Source organism: Monodelphis domestica, chromosome 2 (assembly GCF_027887165.1).
Source record: "Monodelphis domestica isolate mMonDom1 chromosome 2, mMonDom1.pri, whole genome shotgun sequence".
Taxonomy (NCBI): Eukaryota; Metazoa; Chordata; class Mammalia; order Didelphimorphia; family Didelphidae; genus Monodelphis; species Monodelphis domestica.
Genome location: NC_077228.1, coordinates 299,669,263 through 299,696,163, shown reverse-complemented (window position 1 = coordinate 299,696,163; position 26,901 = coordinate 299,669,263). Strand labels below are relative to the sequence as shown.

The 26,901-nt window shown below is 39.4% G+C and overlaps 1 long non-coding RNA gene and 2 other non-coding genes across 3 annotated transcripts; all 3 read right to left on the bottom strand.

Annotated features, from left to right (window-relative positions):
* Window positions 1-489: 489 nt before the first annotated feature.
* On the bottom strand, window positions 490-26,901 carry LOC130457395 (uncharacterized). Its single transcript, XR_008916571.1, has 2 exons — window positions 26,069-26,901; window positions 490-978 (listed from the first exon to the last, which is right to left on the bottom strand). It is a non-coding gene; the product is annotated as an uncharacterized LOC130457395 (long non-coding RNA).
* On the bottom strand, window positions 832-889 carry MIR133B (microRNA mir-133b). Its single transcript, NR_162865.1, has one exon. It is a non-coding gene; the product is annotated as a microRNA mir-133b (primary transcript).
* MIR206 (microRNA mir-206) lies at window positions 9,532-9,607 on the bottom strand. Its single transcript, NR_032193.1, has one exon. It is a non-coding gene; the product is annotated as a microRNA mir-206 (primary transcript).

Here is a 26,901-nt window from a genome sequence, read left to right as displayed (position 1 = left end):
GCCTGCTTAAATCTTCCTTATTCCACAAAGACTTTTCCGACTATTCTAGCCTCTGGGAATTATTCCCTTCTTTAAACTCTTATCATACTCATTTGGCATTGGCCCAGCTGATCTTACCTTAATGAGCCTGTATCTTTCTTCTCCAATTAGATTTCAAACTCATGAAAGATAGGATGATCACTATTTGCTTCTTTTGTTTTTCTCAAAGCACTTGGGATAATGCCAATAAAATAATAATGATAATAATTAACATTTATGTAACATTTAAGGTTTACAAAGCATGGTATATATTTTTATCTCATTTTATCCTTGAAACAGCCCTCTGAGGTAGGTGCTATTAGCACCCCCATTTTAAAGATGGATATTTTGCAGTTGTGTCCTGGGTGATATAACTAGTACATGTCTGAGGCAGGATTCAAACCGAGGTCTTTCTGACTCCAAGTCCAAGACTCTCTATGCCACCTAGTTGCCAGTGTAAGAGAAGCTCAATTAATAATAATAATGATAATAATTTTTATTTTTTCAGATTACATGTAGCTACAATTTTTAATAATCATTTTCTGACATTTGGAATCCATGTTCTTTCCTTCCCTCCTACCCCTCCTCAAGACTAATTGTGGATGGGTTGATTGTATATAGAATATATACATAACATTTGTGAGTGTTAAAGTACAAGGCTGTGTTTGATGTTGTATTGACTAAGAGTCCCTCCATCCCTTCCTTCATGCTAATCAGGAAGGATGCTGATGGGATAAGAGCCCAGTGCTTGAGTCAAGTGAGCTTCTCCGGCTGCCTTCCAGTCCTGGTCCTGGGTGATGTCAGCCCTGCTGTAGCTGGTTGAAGGGGACCAAACCTCTCAGTCAGACGGACTTGGTTCCGTTTGACCAGCCAGAGCAAGGTGCAGTGACTTGGGAAAGGTGGCTCCAGCCTTGTACCTTGTAGCTTCTTCAGGTTGCCTTTAATTTTATTCCATTAGATCTGTAATGCAGGGAGAAAATTATTATTTTTACCACATCAATGACTTGATTCAGATATTTTCCTTCTCTATAACATATGACATAATCAGACAAGACAAAAAAAGTAAATCTTACCTTCTGTCTTGTTTCTATGACATAAGTGAAAAGGGTTAGGCAATGGGCATTCAGTTACTTGCCCAGGGTCATACAGCTAGGAAGTGTCTGAGGTCAAATTTGAACCCAGTACCTCCTGCCTCTAGGCCTGACTCTTTATTTACTGAGGTACCCAGCTGCCCCCTAGGCAAAACTCTTAAGGGAGAGGGCTACTGAGGAAAATGGTGTAGCCTTATAAATGTTTTTTATTCACTTACTACGTGAAAATCACTAGGTTATAAAGTTTAGATAAGGCTTGGTCCTTACCTTGCTGGAACTTAGAGTTTAGTAGGATGCAGATATGGACATAGTACTATATAAGCACATTTTAATTTTTTTCAGTTGTTTTCCAGGCATGTGCCTGGATATGACATCATTTGGAATTTTCTTGGCAAAGATACTGGAGTGGTCTGCCATTTTCTTTTCCAATTCATTTTTTAGATTAGGAACGGAGACAAACAGGATGAAGTGACTTGTCCAGGGTCACACAACTAGTATGTTTCTGAGGCTGGATTTGAACTCATAAAGCCTCTGACTCCAAGTCTAGCACTCGCCAGGGTGTTGCAGTGTCACCAAGCTGCCTGCATAAATACTTTGCAGAATAACAAAATAAAATACTCTGGAAGGTGTGAAAGGAAAGTCTTTCACAACTAGGGAGATCAGAGAATCTTCTAGAACTCATTGAGGCTTTCAGAGCCTCAGTTTTCTCATCTATAAGTTGGGGCTTTGAATTTAGTGACTTTTAAGGCCCCTTTCACATCTAAATTCATGATACTATGATCCTTTGATCATTAGAAAGCTAGAAGGACTCAGAAAGGTACTGGTCTCAGAAAGTTATTGACTGCAAAATATGCATGAAGCATTTTGCTACTCCTTTCCATGTTCTCTGGTCAGTGGTCTTGCCACCCATAAAAGTCAGTCAGTCAGTAAGAATTTATTAAATGCCTACTTTATTAAAGTGCCAGCTGCTGCATGAAGTGCTAGAGATAAATGGAAAGGCAAAATATCTGTCCCTTCTCTTAAGGAATGCACAGTCTAATGGGGGAGACAACATACCAAGAATTTTGTATGAATGAGATAGATTAATATGAATTTGGAGTGGTGTCAGAGGAAAGGATTCTAAGATTAAGGAGGACTGGGAAAGACTTCTTGCAGAAAGTGAGATGTTAGTTGATATTTGAAGGAAGCCAGGGGAATCCAAAAGGCAGAGATAAGGCGGGAGAGAGTTCCAGATATGGAGGACAGTCAGTAAAAATGCAGAGGTTGAGAGATATTCTGTTCAAGGAACATCGAAGAGTCCAGTGTGACTGTATTGTAGAGCACATGGAAAGGAATACAATATGAGAAGACTGAAAATGTAGGTAGGGGTGAGGTTGTGGAGAGCTTTAAAAGCCAAACAGGTCTTACATTTTGTCTTGGAAGTAATAGGGAGCCATTGGAGTTTATTGAATAGAGATGGGGGATTGACATGGTCAGGCCTTCATTTTACAGCTTAATGGAGAATAGACTGGAGTGAGGAGACATTTGAGACAGGGATAGTGATCAAAAGGTCATTGTCATAGTGTAAGCATTAGGTGATGAGGACTTGCATGAAGGTGGTTCCAGTGTCAGAGGAGATAAGCAAACATACCCTAGAGATGTTAAGAAAGTAGAAATAACTGATTGGATATGGGGAGATTTTTGAGTGTCTGGTTAATATCCATGAGTATAAAACCTGCCCCTAAAGGCATTCCATCAATTCTATATTTAGTCTTATCCTGTTATTATAGATGAGCACATTTATAAGAAACATCAGCTTTCTAGTGCACCTTAACATAAGACTACTTGGTTTTCTGGCCTCTAATATTCCTGGGTGATCTGGTGGTTGAACTATTATTATCTAGATCATAGATCTAGTATTGCAAAGGACTCCAGTGGCAATTGAATCCATCTTTCTCATTTTATAGATGAGAAAACTGAAGGAGAGGGAGGGCCAGTGACTTGCCTGAGGTCCTACAGTTAGAAAGTATCAGAAAAGGGATCTGAATTTGGATTTTTAAAAACTTGGGATGGCTGTGTGATTCTACTCTTGTGAGGCAGCTAGGAGATACAGTGTTCAGGGAGTTGCACTCACAGATAGTACTACCTGAGTTCAAATCTTTCCTCAGTCACTTACTGTCTGTATGACCCTAGACTCTCAGTTTCAGTCTTTGCATTTGTCAAATAGGGTCAATGATAGTGCCTACTGCACAGAACTCTTTTGAGGATCAAATAAGATATCATGGGTAAAGAGCTTTGTAAACCTTAAAAAGATCAATAAATCAATGCTTGTTATTCTTATTCCTTGAAATCTTAAACCTGTCTAACACAAGGATATTAGATTAGAGAAGGGGTTCTTAATCTGGTATCCATGAACCTCATGGAGAGATTTCAGGAAAGGTCAGGAACTTGGATGGAAAAAAAATCATGGCCTTGTTTTTCCTACACTCTAATTGAAACTTGAAATTTCCGTCAATTATGAATGTAGGCAATACATATTATTTGTAGAAGGGCTCATAGCTTTTTGATGCCCCCAAAGTTTAAGAACCCTTACATTTTTTTCAGTTCCAATATTTTATTGTGGTTCACCAAGTTTTAACTCACTGTTTTCTGGGGTGGAATAATTGTAAAGCCTTTCAGAGGCACCCTCTAAATTAGTTTGTCTGGCATATCCCTTATTTCCTCACTGCAATATCATCTGCCTTTTTTAGATGCAGAGGCCATTGGCCAGGTTATTGTTCATTTTTTCTCCCTTTAACCCCTTCACACACCTCTCTATCAGTATCTTCCTCTGTCATTCAAAATCACAGTACCTTCCAAGTGTCCATCAAACATGTCCCTCTTCATCTATTCATCTCCCAACTCTAGCTGTATCAGAGGACCCAAAGGAGGAGACAGCTGGAGGGAAAGGAAGCCACAAGACAGGTGCCAGCTTTAAACCCAGACCAAAGCAGCATTTTTTTAAGCCAAGCAAGTTTCAGTGGATTCCTGTGGGATTACTGTAATAATTCAGGATGTTGTCTTTCACTCCTCCCCTGGCTGCAGACACTTACTAAATGTGTGACCCTGGGCAAATCACAAAACGGCTGTCTGCCTCAGTTTCCTCTGCTGAAAAATGGAGATAATAATAGTACTTACCTTTCAGGGTTGTTTTGAGGATCAAAATGATACTTGTGAAATGCTTAGTACAGTGCTGGGGCACATGGTAAGCATTTAATACATGCTTTTTACTTTTCATGCTTCCTCACCCCCTTTTCTCATGACTAATTGCTAAGTATTGCTTTCAGAACTGGGAAGGATCTTAAAAAGAAACCCTACTCCAAAATACACTTGAGCAAGGGTGGTCATCCAGCTTTTGCTTGGAGACTCCCAGTGACATGGGAACTTATTACCTACTCAGACAGTTGACCATTTTATGAGATAGCTTTAGTTGTCAGAAAATCCATCCTTAAATCACACCTATAAGCACGTACGTCTTTGTCCACTCTTTCTCTTTTTGCCCTCTGGAGTCAAAACAAGACATACTCCTTCAAATGCTAACCCCTTAAATACTTGAAGAACAGTTTTGTGCCTGGGGCAAGCAGCATGAAATGTGTCCTGAAATCAGCTTTTGGCAATCTGAGGTACAGTCATCAGAAGGAAGAGGCTCGCCTTCTTCGTAGCTTCCTACTTGAATCATTGTTGCTCACTGTGTTGTAAATATTGTTTTTATGTTGCTGAGGGATTGTAAAGCCTTTCAACAGCACCCTCTAAATTTCAGGACCTTAGGGAAAGCCCTGATTGCTCTGACCTAGTTACAATTTTGAATTAAGACAGCTATCATGTTCCCCACTTAGGATCAACTTATGCAAGGGACAAAAGGGAAAGATTTTCTGGGAAAAATAATATCTATGAAATCATAGGATCTGGGTTCAAATCTTTTCTCAGATATTTACTTCTGGGTAACCTTGGGCAAGCCAAATAACATCGTTGGCCTCCTCATCTGTAAAATGAAAGGGTTGACCTCTAAGGTTCCTTCTATATCTATGACCTAGCATTTAAATCCTAGCATTGCCATTTACTACCTTTGTGATCTTGGGGAAATCACTTAATGTTCCTAGGATTCTGTTTCCTTATCTGCCAAATGAGGGGTTTGCACTAGATGGCCTCTGAGATCCATTCTAATTTTAGGTCAATGATCCTAGGACCCTATCTTTGGAAGTGGGAGGATTTTGAATTGAATGGGAAAATGAATGCAACTCATTGAATCCATTTATTTTACTGGAAGGACTGAGGCATAAGAGAGGCAGAAAACAAAGGGTAGGGCATACAGCATCTTACTTCATTTCAGATAGGCACACTTCCCAAGTCATATGCCTGCCAAGCCAGTGACTACTTGCTTAACCTGCTATTTACCCTTTAGAATGACCTCTGTAGAGTGGTGTTCCCTCTCCTACATGAATGACTTCTGTCTCTTCCTTTTTCCCCTAGTGCTCTTCCTGTCTGAAGTCCTCTAGCTTTCTTGTCTTTAGCAATTCTTAAAAAATATTTCATGAACTCAAAAAGAAAGCTTTCCTAGAATATAGCAACACATCTTCTTGGTAGACTATGGGATTTCTATTATGCGGGGGAGGAGTTTCCTGGATGATTATTTTACCATTTGGGGGTTATCCCACTATGGAAACTTTCTTCATATTTGTAGATTGGCAACTCATCTGTAACTCTTAGAAGCGTACCTAAGAGGCACTGGGAAGTGGTCACAGACAATATATGTCAGTGGTAAGACTTGAATCTAAGCTTTATAGACTGCTATGCTACTGCTTCTAAAACTGTGGGATATTCTGTGCTTGTTACACCTCAATAGGAAGAATGCAGAAATGATTTGCCAATCATAGATACTGTCTAATATCTTGGACCTAATATCATGGGATTTAATTCAGTCTGCTTTATCTAAAAGTGGAATACAATGTCTTAGAATAGAGGGGAGGGGTCTTCAAACAAAGGCTGATTAACTACTTACTTGTTGGGACAGCCAGGTGGCCCAGTGGATATGGGCCTGGAGTCAGGAAGATTCATCTTCATAAATTCAAATCTGGCTTTGGACACTTACTAGCTGTGTGACCATGGGCAAATCACTTTACCCTATTTGGCTCAGTTTCCTCATCTGAAAAATGAACTGGAGAGGAAATGACAAACCAGTCCAGGATTTTTACCAAGAAAATCCCAAATAGGGTAATGAAGAATCAGCCTCAACTGAAGATGGCTGAACAACAATCAAAAAACACCACTTGTTAGGTATCTTATAAAGGTTTTTTTTTTTTTTAGGGGGTGGTGGTGGTGGTACTAGTTAGCATATGAAGCCTTTTCTGACTCAAGATTCTTTGATATTGTGACATCCTTTTCATCAAATTTTGGTCTCTCACATTTTATTCTTTCTTGTCACTCACAGAGTAAAACACGTATCGTCTATCAATTTCTCTCCTCTTTCTCTTCCATTCTTTCTTTTTCTCTTTCAGCTTGTCTCTTCTGTGAGTATATCTTTCACCTTCTCCTATCCTGCATTCTAGTTGTCTTCTTTTTCTCCTTTGTACATCTATCAATTCATTAGTTAAACTCTGATGAAATTCCTCTCCTCATCACTGGGACTGATAGAATTAGGAATTCTAGTATGGGTCAAGAATATAATCTGTCTTTCTAATCCCAGTTTTCCTTCAAAATAGAGTAAAGAACAATTTCCATTATTTTCAGGTCAAGTCTTTCAACTGATTTGGAATATTTGACCTAATCTGTCCTGTTATAGAGGGTTGGGATTTCAGAGGGGCTGGGGGAGAACCTTCTGGATTTTCTACACAATTGATGCTAGACTGGGTATATGTGGCACCAAGTATATTAGGTTTGAGAAAAACATCTGCTAGGGGAATCTTTTCTGCTGACATATGGCTCCCAGTTTCCATATTGGGCTTTGGCTCTTCAGTACCCATGCTTAGGACTCTTGCAACACTAAGTACACTTAATACTCATAGATAAGCCAGTGTCCACAGGTCACTCTGTGAGTTGCATGAAGGATGAACCAACCAAGCAGAATGTGAGAGTGTGTCTCTGTGCAGAGGTACAATGCAGGTACTTCTATCGGACTAGTGAGTCAGCTTTGAAGATCAGAACACTTCCCACAGGATAATCATTCAGGGTAACACTCATTGGACATTCTCATTGTGTGCCAACCATTTCAGGAGACAATGTAACACTGTGATGAGACTCCTAGCAATGTCACTGACTTATGTGACATTGGATGTGTGACAATCTACCTGAGATTCCTTACTTTCTGTGTCTCTTAGATGGGGCTGATAGCAACTGTTTACTTGGCCATTTTAGCATCAAGCTGTTTTCACTCTTGATATCTCAACTTCTTCCCCACTTGGAGTCCACCTCAGGGAACTACCATGACCTCTAATAGGTAAACTTTCCCTTCATTGTGCATAAAAACAAGGCTTCCAGGCTACTTAAGAGGCATATCCATGCCATAGAAACCATGCTGTTTGCACTATGAAAACTGGATCCCTCTCCCTACCACTCCTCTCTAGTTCCCTTTATGTGTTGTCTTCTTCTGCTAGAGTGTAAACTCCTGGAAAACAAAGATTGTCTTTTTTTTTTTTTGCATTTGCATCTTTTTCAATCTCTTGTCTCTCTTTCTCTAGTGTATATGCACAAAATAAATTTGTTATGAAGATCAGATGAAATGATGTATGTGAAAGCATTTTGAGAAGGACAAAACTATGGGACAAGGCAAGACCTTATGCATCCTAGACAAGATCTGGAAGATTTTACTTCCTGTTTGTTACCAACCACAAGAGACCTTTTAGGCTAATACATCAGTTTTGACATTGAAAAATGAATGAATACTTATATTGGAATATGGGACTATAAGTAGTAACCTATGAAAGTGGCCTTCATTGCGTCCCTCTTGTTAGTGATATAATTTAAGGAATGATTCTTTTGGAGGTCTGAAGACTTGGCTCTGTGATTTAACTATTACCTGTATGTCCTTGTAGCATAATGGAAAGAGCATTGACTTGGAAGTCAGATGACCCGAGTTCAAATCTTGCTTCTGATACTTCTTTTTGACCATTGACAGATCACTTAATCTTGCTTGGCCTCAGTTTCTTCATCTATAAAATGAAGGAGCTGGGGAGGGGGGCAGCAGGGTGGCTCAGTGGGTTGAGAGCCAGGCCAAGAAATTGGAGGACCTAGGTTCAAATCTGGTTTCAGACACTTCCTAGCTGTGGGACCTTGGGCAAGTCACTTAATCCCCATTGCCTAGCCCTTACTGCTCTTCCGCCTTGGAACCAATACAAAGTATTGATTCCAAGATGGAGGGTTTAAAAAACAAAACAAAACAAAATAAAGGAGGTAAGCTAGATGGCCTCTGAGTTTCCTTCCAGCTCTACATTTATGATTCTAACTTGTCTAACCATTCTTAGCCTCAGGTTTCTCATGTTTTAAAATAAAAGAATTGGATTAGCTAACTACTTGAGGTGGAGAGAGGAACAACCAATTGTGCAGTGAATAGAGCACTGGGCCAGGAGTCAGGAGGACTCAAGTTGAAATCTGGTCTCAGATACTAGTTTTGTGATCCTGGGAAAGTCACTTAACTCTGTTTGCTTCAATTTCTTCCTCTATAAAATGAACTGGAGGAGGAAATGGCAACCCATTCCAGTATCTTTGGCAAGAAAACCCTAAATTGGGTCACAAGGAGTCAGACACAACTAATCATCATAATTATCAACAACAACAACAACAACAATAGCAAACTACTTGTGGGGCCCTGAGTTAGTCTCATTCAATCTAAGGCAACTCCCTAAAAACTCAAGGTTCTATTCAATTTGGAAGGAGTTTCCATATTGGTAGTTTTTCAAGCAGACATGAGACAACATTATAGTTCTTTCTCTAAGGTCCTCTCAGATTTCTGACATGAACTATTTATCAGACAAGTATTTATTAGGCAAAAAGTCTGCTAGTGTGGGAATGCACATATAAAGGTGAGTTAGCCCCTGATTTTGAAGAGCTTTTTAATATTCTCCAATTCTGAGCAGGGAACCAGGCCACTTGGGATGTAGTCCCTACTCTGTTATTTCTCTGTTATTTCATACTTCTGTGATCTTGGGCAAGTCATTAAATTTCTGTTTCCTCAGTTGGAAAATAAGTGGATTTTAGCAGTAAATCTTTGATATCATTTCTGGTTCTAAATTTATGATCTTATAACCTTGAAAGGGAGCTGTCTAAGGCTGATGAAAAGAAAGGAAAAAATGTGGGATATTCTAAATGGTCTTCTTTTCTGGAGACTGAGCCACCTACTTGACCATAGCTCCTTGCCAATCACTTACCTAAGTAGCATAGAAACTATGCATTGGACCTATTAGAAGGCAGACTTCCCGAAACCACACACTTCCTTACATTCCATAGCAGCATAATTCATATGGGGATATAAAGAAGCATGTTGCCTCAGAAAGCAGTCTTTCTCTATAAACTGGCATCCCTCCTCATCCCCAAACTCTCTTCATATATTCATTGGTCTAAATTTCACAAGTATTTTACCACATTTATTGCTTTACATTATGGAACTATGGGAGAGTAAGTCCTGTGATTTTGTCTTGTGTCAACTTGTGCCAACTTCCATCAATGAGGAAATTCCTCCCAAACAGACAGGAATCTTAACTTGGTAGAAGATAAATTTTAGGGAAATCCCTCAAGGAAAAGAGGTAAAGTGCAACTTTCCCAAGGTGCCACAATTAATAAGTGGTAGAGGCAGGATTTGGGAGTTAGTCTTTCTGATTCCAAGACCAGTGGATGAAAGTCAGGAAGACTTCATATCAAATTCTGCCTCAGAGAGAAACGAGCCATGTGGCCCTTAATCTCTCTGAGATGTAGCTTTCTCATCCGGAAAATAGGGAAAATAACAGCACCTGTCTCAAAGACTTGTGATGAAAAGAGATTATGTATATAAAACACTATGCAAACTGTAAAGTGCTATATAAATGAGTTATTATTATTGCTATTATTGATTATTGTATCAGACTACCTTTATCTGCCTTGTATTATTTACTTTAATTTTTAATATTTTTCTTTACCCAGATAAGAAACTCCCAAGCAGTGACTTTGGCTTATGACTTTCTGGAACTTGTAGTATCTAGAACAGTACTCTACATATGTCAAACATCAGCAGATATTTGTTAAATTAAATGAAGTAGCCTTTTAAAAAAATCAGTATCTTGAAGTTGTTGATCCTTTCATTCTAGGGAATTCAAAATATTTTATGTTTTCTTGTAGATCCTCTTAGTATACCAGGTGTCTGAAGTCAAAATGATTAACTCCTATTTTAGAGATTGGGGCAGGTAGGTGGTACAGTGGATACATTGCTGGGTCTAGAATTAGGAAGACTTATCTTCTTGAGTTCTGATCTGGTCTCAGACATTTATTAACTGTGTGACCCTAGGCAAGTTACTTAATCTTGTTTGCTTCAGTTTTCTCCTCTGTAAAACTAGCTGGAGAAGGAAATGGCAAACACTCTAGTATCATTGACAAGAAAACTCTAAATGGGGTCACGAAAAATCAGATCTGACTGGAAAAATGACTGAACAATAATAAATTTTACAGAATGGTCAGAAGAAATAAAGTAATGGTAGTATCAAAACTAGAACCCAGAATTTCTAATTTTTAGTGCACTGCCCCTTTTCTCTAAAATGTTTCCCATCTTCAGTATCCTGGGAGGAATCAGTTCTGCCCTAGTATATGCTACTGAACTCCTGTTGATGGCATTAACTGGGTTATTGACTCACTGGTGTTTGAAAGGAAGAAATACAATTGGGGATGACATATACATACTCTGTAATTTTAGGAGTTCCAGGAAAGTCCCCTTTCTCTCCCCTTGACCAAAATATGTATACCACTAGAAGAGAGGTGCCCCCAATTTCATTTCTAGAGATTTATTTCTTTGCCATATAGACTAGGCTGTTAAAGTGGCAAGAACCTTGGGAGAGGCCCTAGATTCTGTATATAGTTTGCTAGGTTTTAGAAGTGAACTTGTAGACCAACTAGTCCTATCTTCTTATTTTTCAGATAAGTAAACTGAGAACCAGAGAGGGGAATTAACTTGGCCAAAGTCAACAAATTAGTCAATAAAAATGCCAAAGCTTGAAACAAGATTCTCTTAAATAACTCTTAAGAGTTATTTATATCATGAAGGTGAGGCTCAGGGACTAAAAAAAGATTGTCTACTTTAAAAAAAATTCAGAAGGCTGATCCTGAATAGGAATGATGACTCAATCTATCATTTCATAGGAATAGGTAATTCCAAATGAGAAAACTTTGATCTATGTAGGCTGGTATAAATTTATAGAGCGCCTAACTGGTATAGTGGTTAGAATGCTGGACCTGGAGTCAGGAAAACATCATTCCGAGTTCAAATTTGGCCTCAGACATTTACTAGCTATGTGACCTTGGGAAAGTCATCTAACTTTGTTTGCCTCAGTTCTTCATTTGCAAAATGAGTTGGAGAAGGAAATGGTAAATCACTCCAGTATCTTTGCCAAGAAAACTCCAAATGGGGTCATGAACAACTAGACATGACTGAAACAATCAAACAATCACCAAAATCATCTTATAGTTTTAGAGAATACTGAAAGCATGACAAAAAATATATCAAAGGCAGAGGCCGGCTGTTTTTCCACTGTGTCCCACTAATGTCTATTTTGAGAATTTTTAGAGGATTGTTCCTGAAAACCAACAGTTGTTGATTGTTGAGCACATATATTATATATATTATAAGAAAGTGGAGGAGATAGGAAATACTAAAAATCTTAATTCTACTAGTTCTTATAATTAACTCATGCTATTTTGTTAATTCTTATTTTATGATATAAGCTACCATTTCATGAAGCATCCATTGGCTCAGACTACAGATACTGGTCACTTTCAAGACACCCCTGTGAGGTAGCCTATTCTCACTTCACCAATGAGAAAACATAACAGAAACTCTGCAGAAATTAATAAAATAAGCTGCTGACCTAGTTTTAACTACAGATCTTTTCTCCTCAACTCCTTGCCTAGGGCAGTGATGGTGAACCTTTTGGAACCTTTTAGGGGGCAGGGCCTGGATCCCAGCTGGCATTGTTGGGTGGGAGGAACCACCTCCTGTGGTCACTGGGACCCAGGCCCCTGAACCCAGTTGCCCTGCAGAGCAAGGGGGCTGCTGCCCAAGCCCAGCAGGGGAAGGTGGGGGAAACCTAGGCAGGGAGGTGGCTCAAAGATGCAGTGCCCCTCCCCATGCCTCCAGAGGGCAGGGCTGGGGCCAGGGACAGGCACAGGTGGCCACAGAGAAGCCTCTGTGCACCATTCTTGGCACACATGCCATAGGTTCACCATCACAGCCCTAGGGCATTTCATTCATTGATTCATTCATTCAGGATATATGCAATATTAGGGTCTAAAAGTGATACAAAATTTAGGTAAGATACTTCCCTGCTCTCATATTACAGAGTATAAAATGTATGCTCCTTTTCTAGAATCTAACCTAATGCCTCACAAATAGTAGACATTTAATAAAGTGCTTGTTAGAGTGAATCGAATATGTGACTTGAAGACTCTGGGTTTCCTTGAAATGCTGGAATGTATCTATCTATATTTTAATTTGCTACACTTGCCTTGCTATTACCAATGTTTGCAACATACCTCAATACCTAGGATTCAGTTGTTAGGTTGAAGTGCCTTATAACTGTTCTTAACATGTTTAGCTTTTCATTTTCCCATAGAATCAGAGCTTCCCATGGAAGCTCAAAGTTTATCTAGTTCTATATTTCTTTTTCTACAGATAAGGAAACTGAGGATCAGTTACTTCCTATGTGACTGAAGGTAAGCTAGTTAACTTAATAGGACATTAGTTTCTCTTGAACAGATCTGGGGATATTCCATGGCACCTGGAAATATTACATGAAGGGGAATGAAATCCTATTAAGCATTTTGAGATTTTTGGCTGAAAAATGAAAATCGATCCAACAATATAATACATAATAGACAAGTAGTACGTTGCTACTGTTAATTAATACCCATTTTCTTCCTTATCAATAAACATTTCATTAATAATAATTAAAATTAGAACCCTCAAAATAATGACTGACCACTTTCATGGCTATATAACTATTAATCTCATATAAGATGATTTCTCTTGGATTACTTGCTAATTCATTTGAAAACAGGATGTTGAATGCCAACTGTGGCATGAGAAAACTCTTTGGCTCTAATTGGGAATCTAGAATACTTAGAAAGACATGTTTAAGAGTTTATCTGGTAAAGTCAATTCTTTCTAGGTAGATAAGGTATTATTATTTCCACTTGACAGATTAAGAAACAAAGACCCAAACTGTTGTAACTTGTCCAAGGTCACACAGTTATTCATCCTCTGAAAGGTGACTAGAATTTGGGGAGTCATCTTGAATCTGAAAGGATTGCTCTTTTCATTATACTCTGACCTTGAAAACGGAGAGGTAGCATAGATTAGTGGATAGGATACTGGTTTTAGAGCCAGAGTTCTGGGTTCAAATTTTTTCTCTGATTCTTACTATATATATGATCATAGATAAATCATCCTGCCTCAATTTTTTCATCTGTAAAATGAGTGAATTGGACTAGATGACTTTTAAGGTTTCCTTCCCATGCTGGAGCTATGATCCTACTGATGTTTTGCTCCACAAGAAGTTGGCTAGGGTCGAAATCTAGAGGGACAAGGTCATTAAAGTCAGCAAGGGGCTGGGAGAAGGAAATGAGGGTCTACAGTTTTGGAAGGCAAATTCTGTTCCTAAACATGTCAGGCTCAGGATCTAGGTATTTTAACTGATTTTTAAAAACATCAATGAATAATCTCTGAGTGAACCTTTAAAGAATAATTTAGCTGCTGTAGCTATTTTATTCAGGTTGATAAATGTATTTGGCAACATTAAGTACTTCCTTGTAAAAAGAAAATGGAAAGAAATTGAATTAGAGGGACAAATATCCTGCAAATGGCCAGGTGCCACATATTTTATAGAATCATCCCAAGTGCCCACTCTCTGTTCTCTGGTATGCCTTTGCCTAGCCCTTTCTCGATGGAATGCAGCAGCCGCTGCACAGTATTCCAAGCACAGTTGTTCAATTGAAGGGATCTCTTTTCTCCATTACTTCTCCCCTTATTCTTCTTTTCCCCTCCAACCTTCCCCTCCTCACAGCCTAACCCATCTGTGATGACTGAGTCAGGAAAAAGCAAAGGAAGCTGGCAGCTGTCGAGCCTCTTGGGAGCCCGGAAGGGCAACCCTTGGCTTTGGAGAGAAGAATTTGGTCTTTTGCCAGGAAATTCTGAGAGAAAATGGCAACCTAAAAGAAATCTTCTTTTTGGTGGCCACAGCAATAAGGATGATAGCTAATTATATATTTTTGGAGGTAGATGATCTGCTTTGATTGCCTGCCTCATTGGGCTGGGTCTCTGGGAAATATGGGAAAGACCTTTGAGAGGTAACTATAGAGGTCAAAGTGGGAAGAAGGTTCTAAAGCCTTTGTGTCTTATGGAGATGACTGATCCTTTGTTGCTTTGCTCTGGTTAGGGAGAAGCTATTCATACTCCTGATGGCCTTCTTCTAGGAATGCTGGGTAAGCAGAAGTCATGCATGCTCATGATAGTCTGCCAAGAATGCTGGAAAAGTAGGAGCCATGCATGATCATGATGACCTTCTAGAAATGCCAGATAGAGACAGGCTCATGATGTGGCCTCTTAGGAATGTGGGGAAAAAAACTCTGAGTAGTTAACATTCTATGCTTATAAAATGTTTTGTTTACATGAATTTACTTAGAATTGGAAAGAACCTTATAGTCCAATTCACTCATTTTATAGAGGCCTAGAGAGGTAAAGCTACTTGTCTAAGGTCACCTAGGCAATAATAATAACAGTAATAATTATAGCTAGCATTGCTTTATTCTCACAACAACCTTGGGAGGTAGAGACTTTTCTTATTCTAATTTGAAGAGGAGAAAACTAAAGCAGACAAATGTTAAATGACTCGTCCAGGGTCACACAACCCATAAATGTCTGAGGCTATATTAGAACTGAGGTCTTCCTGACTTCAGGTCTAGTGCTTTAGCCACTGCTCTATATACTTGCCTCCTAGTGGATGGAAGAGACAGGATTTGAACCCACTTCCTTTACTTTAGATCTAACCTTCCCTCCTTCCATTCCCCAAAATATACCACATAAGATCTTGTTTGATTTATACTTTGTGATTAAGATAGGAATCAGAATGGTGACATCATTGACCTATGGAGCTAAAGATAAGATCCCTTATCAATGTAGATAATTTCCCAGAAATTTCCAGTCTTAGTGGCTAACCAAAGATATTAATCAGTTGCTTAGAAGTTAAGGGATGTACCAAGTTATTTGACTAGCATATGTCAGAGGTGGTACTTGAACCCTCTCATGGGAATCTCTAAAATGGGGGGGAAAGACATTCATACTACTTACCTCAACTGGTTGTTGTGAGACAAACAACTCCCAGTCTTATATAAATGAAAACTATTCTTTATTATTAGATAATTAGATATTATTTGATAAACATTTCAAACCCAATTTTCCAGTTTTCAGGTAAACTCAGAGATATTCCATGATTTGCCTAAAGAGATAAATTCATAAGCAGAAGAAAGGAGAGTGGAACCAAGGCGGAAAAGCAATAAGGACTAGGCAACTGGGTTTAAGGGACACACAGCTAGGAGGTGTCTGAGTCCAGATTTGAACCCAGGACCTCCTATCTCTGGACCTGACTCTCAATCCACTGAGCCACCAAGTAGGGTCATGAAGAATTGGATAGATCTGAAACAATTGCATAACAAATATTATTTGCCAGATCCTGGGCTAAACATTTCACTTTCTGTGACACTTCTTTCCCGACACTTCACAATAGCTATGTGACCCTGGGCAAGTAACTTAGCCCCATCATTGCTTAGTCCTTAGTTCTTTTCTGCCTTGAAACAAATATACAATATTGCTTCTAAGATAGAAGTAAGGGTTTCAAAAGAAAAGGAGGTACGTCTTTGGTGCTCTCAGACTCTTCTGTATGGGCACCGGTCTGTTTTGTAATCCTAGGTGGAGACTATAAATTAAGTCAGTAGTAGTGTTACCACTTATTTGTAAGAAAGTGAAGGAAGACTCTAACAGCTAGTCCTTGCAGCCAGGTTATACAAAGGAAGAGAGAGAAGAGAATACTAGGGAAGGATGAATGTGAGGGCTTAGAATAGAAGCAATTCTGTCAGTAGAGCCAGGGGATTACAACACTTAAACTCTATTTGTACTTGCTAATGGATCATGGTAGTAGCATGCTCAGGTCTTTAAAATATTAGAAGGGACATCACATGGGACTCATTCACCTTGACATCTACTAGGGTCTGCTTTATTCCTTTCAAAATTGCTTGATTTTTAAAATCTATCCCCCCCCCCCTTCATCCTTTTCTGATTGTTTTCCTGGCACCCACTATCATGTTATTATTACAGTTTCCACTGACTCACTACTCTAAGGATCATAGATTTGGAGTTATAAGGGTTCTCAGAGGCCATTTTATAGATGAAGAAACTGAGGCCCATGCAGGTTAAGGAATAACTTGTAGCTAATGATTTTATGGGCGAAGAAAATTGGACCTATAAAGGTCAGACTTAAGGTATTAAGTAAAAGAGATGAGGTTTAAACTTAGATCCTCTAATTAGAAATTCACTGCTTTCTTGATTTTGGCCTGCTTACTCCTAAAAATAGCCCTTCTATTCAAACCACATCCATGAATTCTCTCTCTCCAAGCCTCCTTCAAAAGTCTGCCTGCCCATCATTCTACAAGGGAAATCCAAACATCCTTTGTTTATTATCTTCCTATCTTCATGGTCCTATCTTCAATGTACCCTCATAAAAAGCAAGCCTTCCCAGAACAAGGAAGCTTAGATCTGTAAGGTCATACCATAAGAAAAGAGTTAAGGAGTCAGATTTAGGAATCTCTCAAAATGTGTGTGTCCAAAGCCTAGAGGGGCAGCTAGATGGTACAGTGAATAGAGCTCCATTCCTGGAGTTAAGAAGACTCTTCTTAAGTTTAAGTCTGACCTCAGACACTTCTTAGCTGTCTGACCCTGGGCTAGCCACCTAACCCTGATTGCCTTAGTTTCCTCACCTGTAAAGTAAACTGAAGAAGGAAATGGAAAACTGATTCAGTATCTTTTTTCAAGAATACCCCAAATGAGGTCACAAAGAGTTGGACACAACTGAAACAACTGAACAACAATAGCAACAACAAACCCTGCGGGGGGGGGGGGGGACCAAGTCACTCACCAAAAGACAGACTCAAAAAATCAGTACCCAGACCACAGGTCCTGGACTCTAAAGAGGTATACTTAACTATTAGATGGACTATATTTCTTCAATCCCCTCTACCTCCTTTCCAAGGAGCCTGGATTTTACCTTTGGGGAGAGACACAAGCTCTTCTGGTCAAAAGGTTTTTAAAAGCTTATTTCAAAGATCTCTGGAACATTGTATGGGTCTTAGCAATCAATGACTGGATGGTTCAAGTGTAAATGAGCCAACAACACTGCAGAATTAATTTCTTTTAAGACACACAAAGATTTTGAATCCCAAGGGAAAGAGGTACTTATTGAGATGGAGGATCTGACCATTAGTCACAATTTTGTGCCTGAACCAAATCCCTCTCTCCCATATCCTCTTAGCTAATGAAATAAATTAGAAAAGGGAACAGAAGAAATTGGGCTGGGTCCAAAAGGCAATTACTAAATGAGAATTTTGTAAATGGAAATTAGGCATGGTGGGGAGTCACTTTGCTGCCCATCACCATCAGCTGCATTATTATGAGGACATTTCTGGGGTGAGTGGATGAAGGTTTTGTCCCTGAGCCTCTTCTTCCCTTTATTTATTTATTTGTTTGTTTGTTTTTGGAGAAGGAATATTTTAGATGATCTATTAAGAACATTTGAGTGTCAGCATCTTCTCTGGGTCTCTGTTTCCTTCTCTAAGGTGAGAAGGTTGCACTTGATGGCTTTAGGTACCCTGTAACTGCCTGTTCCCTGTGGGACATGGGATAAATCACTTGACCTTTTTGCATCGTATTCCTGACCCATGCCTTTTGCCTGCTCTCTGTAAAAGGCAGTCTTGTAATACTATCTAGCCCCTCTGGGTAGGGACTGGGGGTCGGGTGTGGGGGGTGGGCTGAAGATTAAATAGATAACATATGTGAAGAGTTTTGTGTTTCTGGGAGAAAAGGAGCTGTATCAATTTGATGTGCCATTTGTAACCTTACTGAAAACAGATTCTTTTCCTTCTTGAATAATGTCTCCCGAGTCTGATCAGAGTTCAGAAAGCCTTTACATTTCTTTGGAGGTATCTCTGTTGGTCCTGATAGGAAATTCCCATTTAAAGACATTCAGAACCAGGAGGTTGAGAAGAGCAGAATGTCTAGTATCTAAGCAACAGGATATAGAATTTTCCCTTTTCCTCCACTGACCCAAGGAGTGAGGATCATGTTCCCAAGGACAACCTAGATCACTTATGTTCCTAAAATGTGCTTTAAATGTAAAAAAAAAAACCATTATACACATTGTCAAACTTGGTTGATATGTTGGTAATATTTGCTGACCTGAGGAGCTCTTTCTCTTTCTTTGTCTCTGTGTATCTGTTTGTGTGAGTCTCAAAAAACAAAACAAAACCCTGACTTGTGGAAGCCAGGTAGTTCAGTGGATTGAAAACCAGGCATAGAGATAGGAGATCCTGGGTTCAAATCTGGCCTCAAATACTTCCTAGCTGTGTGTCCCTGGGCAAGTCACTTAACTTCCATTGCCTAGCTCTTACCACTCTTCTGCCATGGAAGCAATACACAATATTTATTCTAAGATGGAAGGTAAGAGATTTTTGTTTTTTTGTTTTAAAGGATTTATGATTTTGATCCAAGGGGTTTAGAAAAAACAAAACAAAAAAAAAAACCTTACTATTTGTCTTAGTATCAATTCTAAGAAAGAGGAAGTAAGGGCTAGGCAATCTGTGTTGTGACTTGCTCAGGGTCACACAGCCAGATTGAACTCAGGTCCTCTGGACTGCAGGTCTGGTGCTCTATCCATTGTTTTACCTAACTGCCCCTTCTCTCTCTCTCTGTCTCTCTCTCTCTCTGTCTCTCTCTGTCTCTGTCTGTCTCTGTCTGTCTGTCTGTCTCTCTCTCTTTCTCTCTCTCTCTCCTTTTACAAAAGACTTCTCTCTGTGTAGGGGAATAAAATGATATAAAAAGAAAAATGACATTTTAAAAATAATTTTTGTAGAATAAGGAGAGACAACATGATGCAGTAGATAGAGAGCCAATCTTGCAGTTCAGAAGAGCTGAGTTCAAGTCCTGCCTCTGACACATATTAGCTGTGTGACCACAATCAATTCAATTTTTTTTAAACCTTACCTCCCATTTTAGGGCCAATATTATATATTGTCTCCAAAGGAGAAGAGTGGTAAGAGCTAGACAATGGGGATTAAGTGACTTGCCCAGGGTCAGACAGTTAGGAAGTGTCTGAGGGCATATTTGAACCCAGAAGCTTCCATATCAAGGTCTGGACCTCAATTCTCTTAGCCACCTAGCTTCCCATTTTTGACCTATTCATGTCCAAGGCAAATCTGAGTAAACTGAATGTTTGTATTGGTAGAAGGAGCTTCCACTTTAGGAAGCTAGACAATGTGGTAGCTAGAGTATTGGGTCTAGAGTCAAAAAGATCTTGAGTACAAATATGATCTCAGACACTCACTAGCTATGTGATCCTGGGCAAGTCATTTCATGTCTGTCTACTCTTTCTACTAGGGGAAGTTAGGTGGGACAGTAGTTTGAGGGCTTGTCTTGGAGTCAGGAAGATGAGTTAAAATCCAACTTTTGAAACTTACCAGCTCTGTGACTATGGACAACTTGACCTCTGTTTGCTTCAGTTATAAGATAGGGCTAATAGTAGCAGCTGCCTCATGGGAATGAGGATCAAATATGATAATATTTGTAAAAGTGTTTAGCAGAGTTCCTATTACTTTCTAAATCCTTTTTGCACAAAACTGCTTTGAAATGAGAATGATTTGAAATGAACAATGTTATTAGTTTTAGGTGTTTCCAAGGATTCCAAGGGTACTAAGAAATTATATTTTAAGTATTCCACCCAAATTTAATTCAGGTTCTTAATTTGTATCATCAATTAAGAAAATGTTTGCTGAGAAAAGCCAATCTAAACCCTGACAAGAAATTATTGCAAATTCTATATAAAAATAGAGAAGACATTTGGGACAGTGGAAAATATGTTAGATTTGAAGTCAGATGGCTTGGGTTCAAATCCATATAGCAGGTTACTTAGCACCTCTGAATTTAGTTTCCTCATCTGTTTTTATAGATGAATACATTGGACTACAGGTAGTTTATGAAGCCCCTTCGTCCAGCTCCAAATCTATAATCTTATGAATGAAAACGAATGAAAAGCAATTATTAAGCACTTTGTCCCTAGCACTGTGTTAAGTACAGGGAAGTATTATGAGTGTCTTGGCATGGAAGTCAGATGAACTGGTTTTAAATCCAGTAGGTGTATGACCTTGGAGGAGTCATTTAATATTTCAGTTCTGACATTCTACGATTCTGCAAGAGTTTCATATCTTGGAATTAATACCTTTATTTAGTGGGTATGGCAGAATAGTCCTGGGAAATGTTCTCTTACTCACCCATATAGACTTCCTCAAAATGAACTTGAAGCCCACCTTTGAGAGTGAAGTGGATAGAGTGCTGGGCCCAGAGTCAGGAAAACCTGAATTCAAATCCAGCATCAGATCCTTACTAGCTTTGTGATCTTGGGCAAATCACCTAACCTCTATTTGCCTCCATTTGCCTATCTGTTAAATGGGGATCATAATAGCACTTACCTCCCAGAGGCATGTGGATTGAATTATAAAGTGCTTAGTATTATAGCACCTGGTGCCCTATCAATGTCAGCTATTATAATGGTGAGTATGCCAAATGAGTCTGATCAGCTGAATCACAAGTGAATTATGTGGTTGAAGACTTAAAAACATTTTTTTTATTCAAGAGAATTTTGACTATCTGAATTTCCAGTATAGCTAGAAGCTGAAATATAGCATAGGTCCCTTTCCTCCTTATCATACACTTAGCCATATTATAGTCACAGTCCCAGAACTTTAGAAAATTTCCTGAAGTGACTTAGGAAATCATCTGAACTCCTTATCTTCAGGCATAAGTGGGACTTGGTCATTCCCTCTGTAGTAGTAGTAGTAGTAGTAGTAGTAGTAGTAGTAGTAGTAGTAGTAGTAGTAGTAGTAGTAGTAGTAGTAGTAGTAGTAGTAGTAATAATAATAATAGCTAGGACTTATATATCACTATGGGGGTTCCAAAGTACTTTCTGTATGATCTCATTTTATCCTCACAGTACCCCTGGGAGATAGGGGCTATTATTATCCCCATTTTACAGATGAGGAGTCTGAGGACAAGAGAGTTTGAGTAATTTACCCAGAGTTTCATAGCTAGAAAGTGACTGAGGCTAAACTGGAACTTATGTCTTCCTGGCTTTAAGTCCTGCACTCTATCCATTGTGCTATATTGGGGAAAGGTAAACTCTTGCTCTAAAGAGCTACATTGCTTTCACCTTCCTAGGTTTGTTTTAGGGGCTAATTAGGTAATGCATTGACATCTTTATTGTTGGGTCTCTTGACGATCTTCCATAGAATGAAAACCTCTCTAGAGTTCATTGTAGTAAAATGTCCTGTTAGTCAGGGGCTTACAGTCAGCTGACTGATTTGCCAGCAAATATAGTAGGAAGTGACTTGAATTTCCATCTCCTCCCTTCAAAGGCATCCAGAGGACAGGCAACGCCTTGGCATATAACCATATTTTTCCTGGAACACAGTCAGAAAGTGTTGCCATTTGAAAGTCAATGAATGTATCTTTCTCCTCCTACCTCCTACCTCCTTTTTAATGTGATCATGGACATCCTAGGCAAGAGCAATCCTTAAGCAATTGGTGGAAGCCACCATCTTGCCAAGCAGTCAGTCTACCATCTTTGTTAGAAGTGATATGGGTTGGTGACATTGACATCTGTCATCACCTTTCAGCCTGCACCAGTTTTCTGGCTCAAGAAGGGCAGGGAATTGAAGAGCCACAGAATGTTCCTGATCTAAATGATGGCTCTTAGGGATTGGGGTGAATGAGGAGGTAAATTAATGATTCAAATTAGAATAATCTGAAAATAGTAATCATAGGAAAGCTGGAAAGGATTTCTTAGGCATTATAAGAGGAGGTCTCTGGGTCGATAGACTCTGTAACTGGCTGTCCTGGTCTTGTTGCTGATTCATTTTGTGATCTTGGACAAATAATTCAGCTACTCTGGGTCTCAGTCTCTTTAAATTGTAAAATGATGAATGGAAAGAGCATTGGCTCCAGTTTCAGAGGACCTAATCAAATCCAGATTCTACCACTTATTATGTGCATGACCTCATATACATTTTTGACCTCTCTGGACTTCACTTTTTCATATCTAAAAAAAATGAAGAGGTTGGTTAGATTGCTTTGAAAATCCTTTCAGATCCAGAACTCTAACCCTTTATGACTATTGCACCTCATTGTGACTTCTACCTCTAATCTGCTATGATTTTAGGGATTTAGGTTGGGTAAAAAGAAAATCTTCTTGAATAGAGACATTTTGATGTAAAAGATGGATTAGAGGATGGGGGTTGGATGGAATGGAGGAGAAGATTTCTATTATTAGTAAACAAATCTGTGATAGAAAAAGTTCTTTATATATTTCCTTTACTTTCAGGAAAATGTCATTTGCTTTCCATCTTTCTGGGAAATAGAAAGCAAGAGATTCTAGGGTCATAAATTTAGCATGAGAAGAGATCATAGAAGCCAACTAGTCTAAATTCTTTATTTTACATATGAGTTAAATGAGAGCCAAGATGATTAAAGGACTTGTTCAAAGTCAGGCCATATAGGAAGTGAAAGAAGTGGGATTTGAACCTTGATCCTCTGACTCCAAATAGGACTTGTTTTTTTCCCCTTGCTGTACAAAACTTCAGTCACTCAGTCCAGAAAAAATAAATCTGGAGAGACAACTGAACACTGCCAGTCCTTAGCTCAGGGAGTCACACTTCTCTAAGCTAGTGTTACCCATTAGATGATTCTTATTCTTAGACTTTCCAGAGACAGCCCTGGCACTGATGTGTTGATATTCCTAGAAGTGAAGGGTTGGGGAACAGGAAGAGAGTAGGGAAGAGGGATAAAAACCACACAGATGTGAGGCTGTGATCTCTCTTAGAAGCCTAAACACCAAGAAGAACAGTTTTAGCATATTTAACTATTGAGGAAGAGATTCCTGAGCATTTGGGCTCCTGGATACTGCACACCTTTAGAGATGGATACTTTTGGCTATCATTCCTTTAAAAAAAAAAAACCACAGGCTAACACAGTACCCATGGTTTGATGTAGGAAGGAGGTAAATTGAAAGACCAGTGTTTTCCCTGAGAGGACATAAAAAAGATGGTGGAGGACAGCTAGGTAGCACAGTGGATAGAGTGTCAGACTTGGAGTTGGGAGGACCTGGGTTCAAATTTGGACCCAGACACCTTCTGGCTGTGTGGCCTGGACAAGTCAGTTAACCACAAATCCCCACTCATTGCTGGTATTTTGCCTCAAAATTGATACTAACATAGAAATTAAGGGATTAATAAATAAATTAATTAATTTAAAAATTTTTTAAAAAGGTGGCATGTTTTCCGACCTATACTATTTCTTCAGGTCCCCTGAGAAAGTTTCTCTGTAACAAGATTATACTGATATTTTCAAAATATTCAAAATATTTCATGTGACATATTCTCATTTCTCTATCCCTTCCCTCCCTCTACCTTCCATTTTCCCTCCTCAATCCCCCTAGTTTTGAAATTTACCTTCAAAATTATTAGAGGAGCCAGTGTAGTGGAGTAAACAGAACACTGATTTTAGGTTCAGAGAGCTTGGGTTCTAATTCTGCCTCTGACCTTGGGCAAGTCACAACCTCCCTGGGCCTCAATTTTCTCATCTAAAATGAAAGAGTTGGAATACGTGGTCTCTGGGGTCTCTCTGTCAATGATTCAATTAGCTAGAGAATAAGGATTGTATCTTGCCCTGGAGAATAAGTGTCTCCCTGGGAGTTGGGAGAATGGCGTTCCAGTACCATCTCTATAACCGATTCTGATCTTAGAAAAATCTGCTGGACATTAACTTAGTTTCCTTCTTAAATGGGGATAATACCAGTCTTAACCATCATTTACGACATGCCTACATCCCCCTTCACCATCCCTGTCCCCATCAACAACTACACATTTTAGACAGGCAATAAGGCAATTGTTAAATACTTTCAACTCTTGAAGAAAAAGATGAACACCTTCAAAATTTTATCCTTCTGAAGTGTTGAAAGAACAAGATAGAAATTTGTTCAAGGTCACACAGTAAATCACAGCTATTCTTGAGGCTAAACATCTTGGCTTCCTGACTCGCTTGATTAGACCAGGCTGGTTTTGTCCCATAGTTGATATAAACTGAGGTAAACAGTCTGCTAGAGTGCATAGAAAGCCAGTTTTGGAGTGAGGAGCACCTGGCTTTAAATCCGACCTCTGACACATATTGGCTTTGTGATTCTTGGAAGGTTATTTAACTTTTCAGTGACCCAGACAGTTCTCTGTTGCAGACAAGGTGCTAATCTCCATCAGTAGGAGTCACCTCACCAGAGTTCCCTATATAGGTGAAAACATAGATCTAGAACAAAATAAAAATGGAATACTTAGAGGAAACTGATTCTTCTAGAGCCATGAATTGTCTTTCAGTCTTTACATCTACTTTATTGTAGAGAAGTGATAATACACAAATTGCTTAAACTACATTTTCTACATCTTTATAAAAGGGAGGGAGGTGTCTCGCCTCCTAGCCTTATTCTTTCCACATAGTGGATAACTTCATATACATAAGCCATCCTTCTGTTTTTGAGTCTGGACCAGTCTGGGGAACTCCTCTGTGGGAATTCCTTCTACCAAGGTAGATGGACCACTCACTTGTAATTTATTGTCTTAGATTTGCTTGGGGGTGCGGAGAGTTTAAAATATTTGCCCTTGCTGTGTTCCCTACCCTACTTTGTGCCAGAAGCCCATTGGCCTTCCTAACTCCAAGGTTGGCCCTCTTTCTACTGCATCTTGCTCTCTTTGAGGATCATGGAAGTTGGGAGCTGTCTGATTTTTTTTAAAGTTTCTTATAACTTTACATAAAAATAAAATAATTTCACATCCCATAGCTGCCCTGCAACCCCCCCCCCAACTCATTCTAATTGTCCCCAATTCTTAACTCTTCCTGTACAACTCAAGAAAAATAAACAGAGACACATTTCTAGGGACTCGGGGTCATTGTCACTACAAAACTCTCTTTACCCCTCAGTCCTTGTTCCTCAGAGTTATTAGTCTTCCCCCTCCTCACCCAGACTCTTCGAAACTTTTCAGTTTTGTCACAAACAACTAAAGCATTTGCACCCATTGTCGTCAGCGGACCAAAGTGGTTTCCTTGGTTCATTTCCCCTTTTTCAGCTGAGTGGGGGAACTTGGCTCAGTCAAGCCATCCTAGTGATGGAAACCACTTCTGACTAAGTCAGCAAGCTCACTCTCCCTCCCCTTCCCTTATAGAGAGGTTGAGAACATGGTGCTTCACCTGCCTCTCTGGTTCCAGATGAGGGAGGACTTGGAAAAATGAAACAAAAACAAAACAAAACAAAAAAGGAAAGCAAAGGAAATGAAAGAAAGACAGATGGGCAAAGGAAGGAACTGCCGGAGGATAATTAGAGGAAAGAAGAGCACATGGGAAAAGCTCAAGAAATTACCTGGGGAGAAGTTGCCGGGATCTTCTTTCTCTCTGTGCATTTCCCTCTGGAAGGGCTCAGACCCCCACTGAGGTGTCTGACTGTGATTGTCTTGGGGGGGTTATTTATTTATTTATTTATTTCAGAGCTGACCATGTTGGCTTGGATTCTGCTGCCTTTCCGTCAGAATTCTCTTAAGGAAACAGCAGCTGGTGAGCTCAGAAATGTCAGTCAGTGGATTGGCCTAGTTTGGGGGCCTTGAAGATTCTTGCAGAAAGTTAAAAAGGTTTCTGGGCCAGTCTCTCCTCTGGGTTTTCCCCCTCCTATTTCTTACCTTTTCCATCTCCTACATTTCCCCCCCTCCTTTTCTGACTTTGGTAGTTAGCTACTTAAATTTCCTTGCCTGCCTCAGTCTATCTGACATTCTGATCTGATCTGTCCCTCCTAGAGATCGCCAATCGACCTGCCATTTTTTCCCTTAAGGGTTTAGACCTGTAGCAGCCATACTTATTTCTCAACTTCTTTTAATAAGATAGTTTGAATATAAGCTGTATAATTGTGATCTGTCATCTCTGCCCTTTCCTCCTCCGTTTCCCCTCTATTCCAGTCTTTCTCTTGCCCTTCAGCCATTCTCTTTCTACTCTTCTATCATCTATTTTCTTTACTGAAATGTTAGTCTGTCATTGTCTTTACCTGAATAACTCTCTTAAGTTTTTTTTCCCAATTAGTTTGTCTTCTTTCTCTTTCTCTACTTTCATCTAAATGCAGTTCTTCACTTCCTTTCTCTTCTCTCTGCTCTGCGTGCCTCAAAACTCTCAGGGATGTCTGTCCTTGGGGCTCTGTCTCTCCTTCCC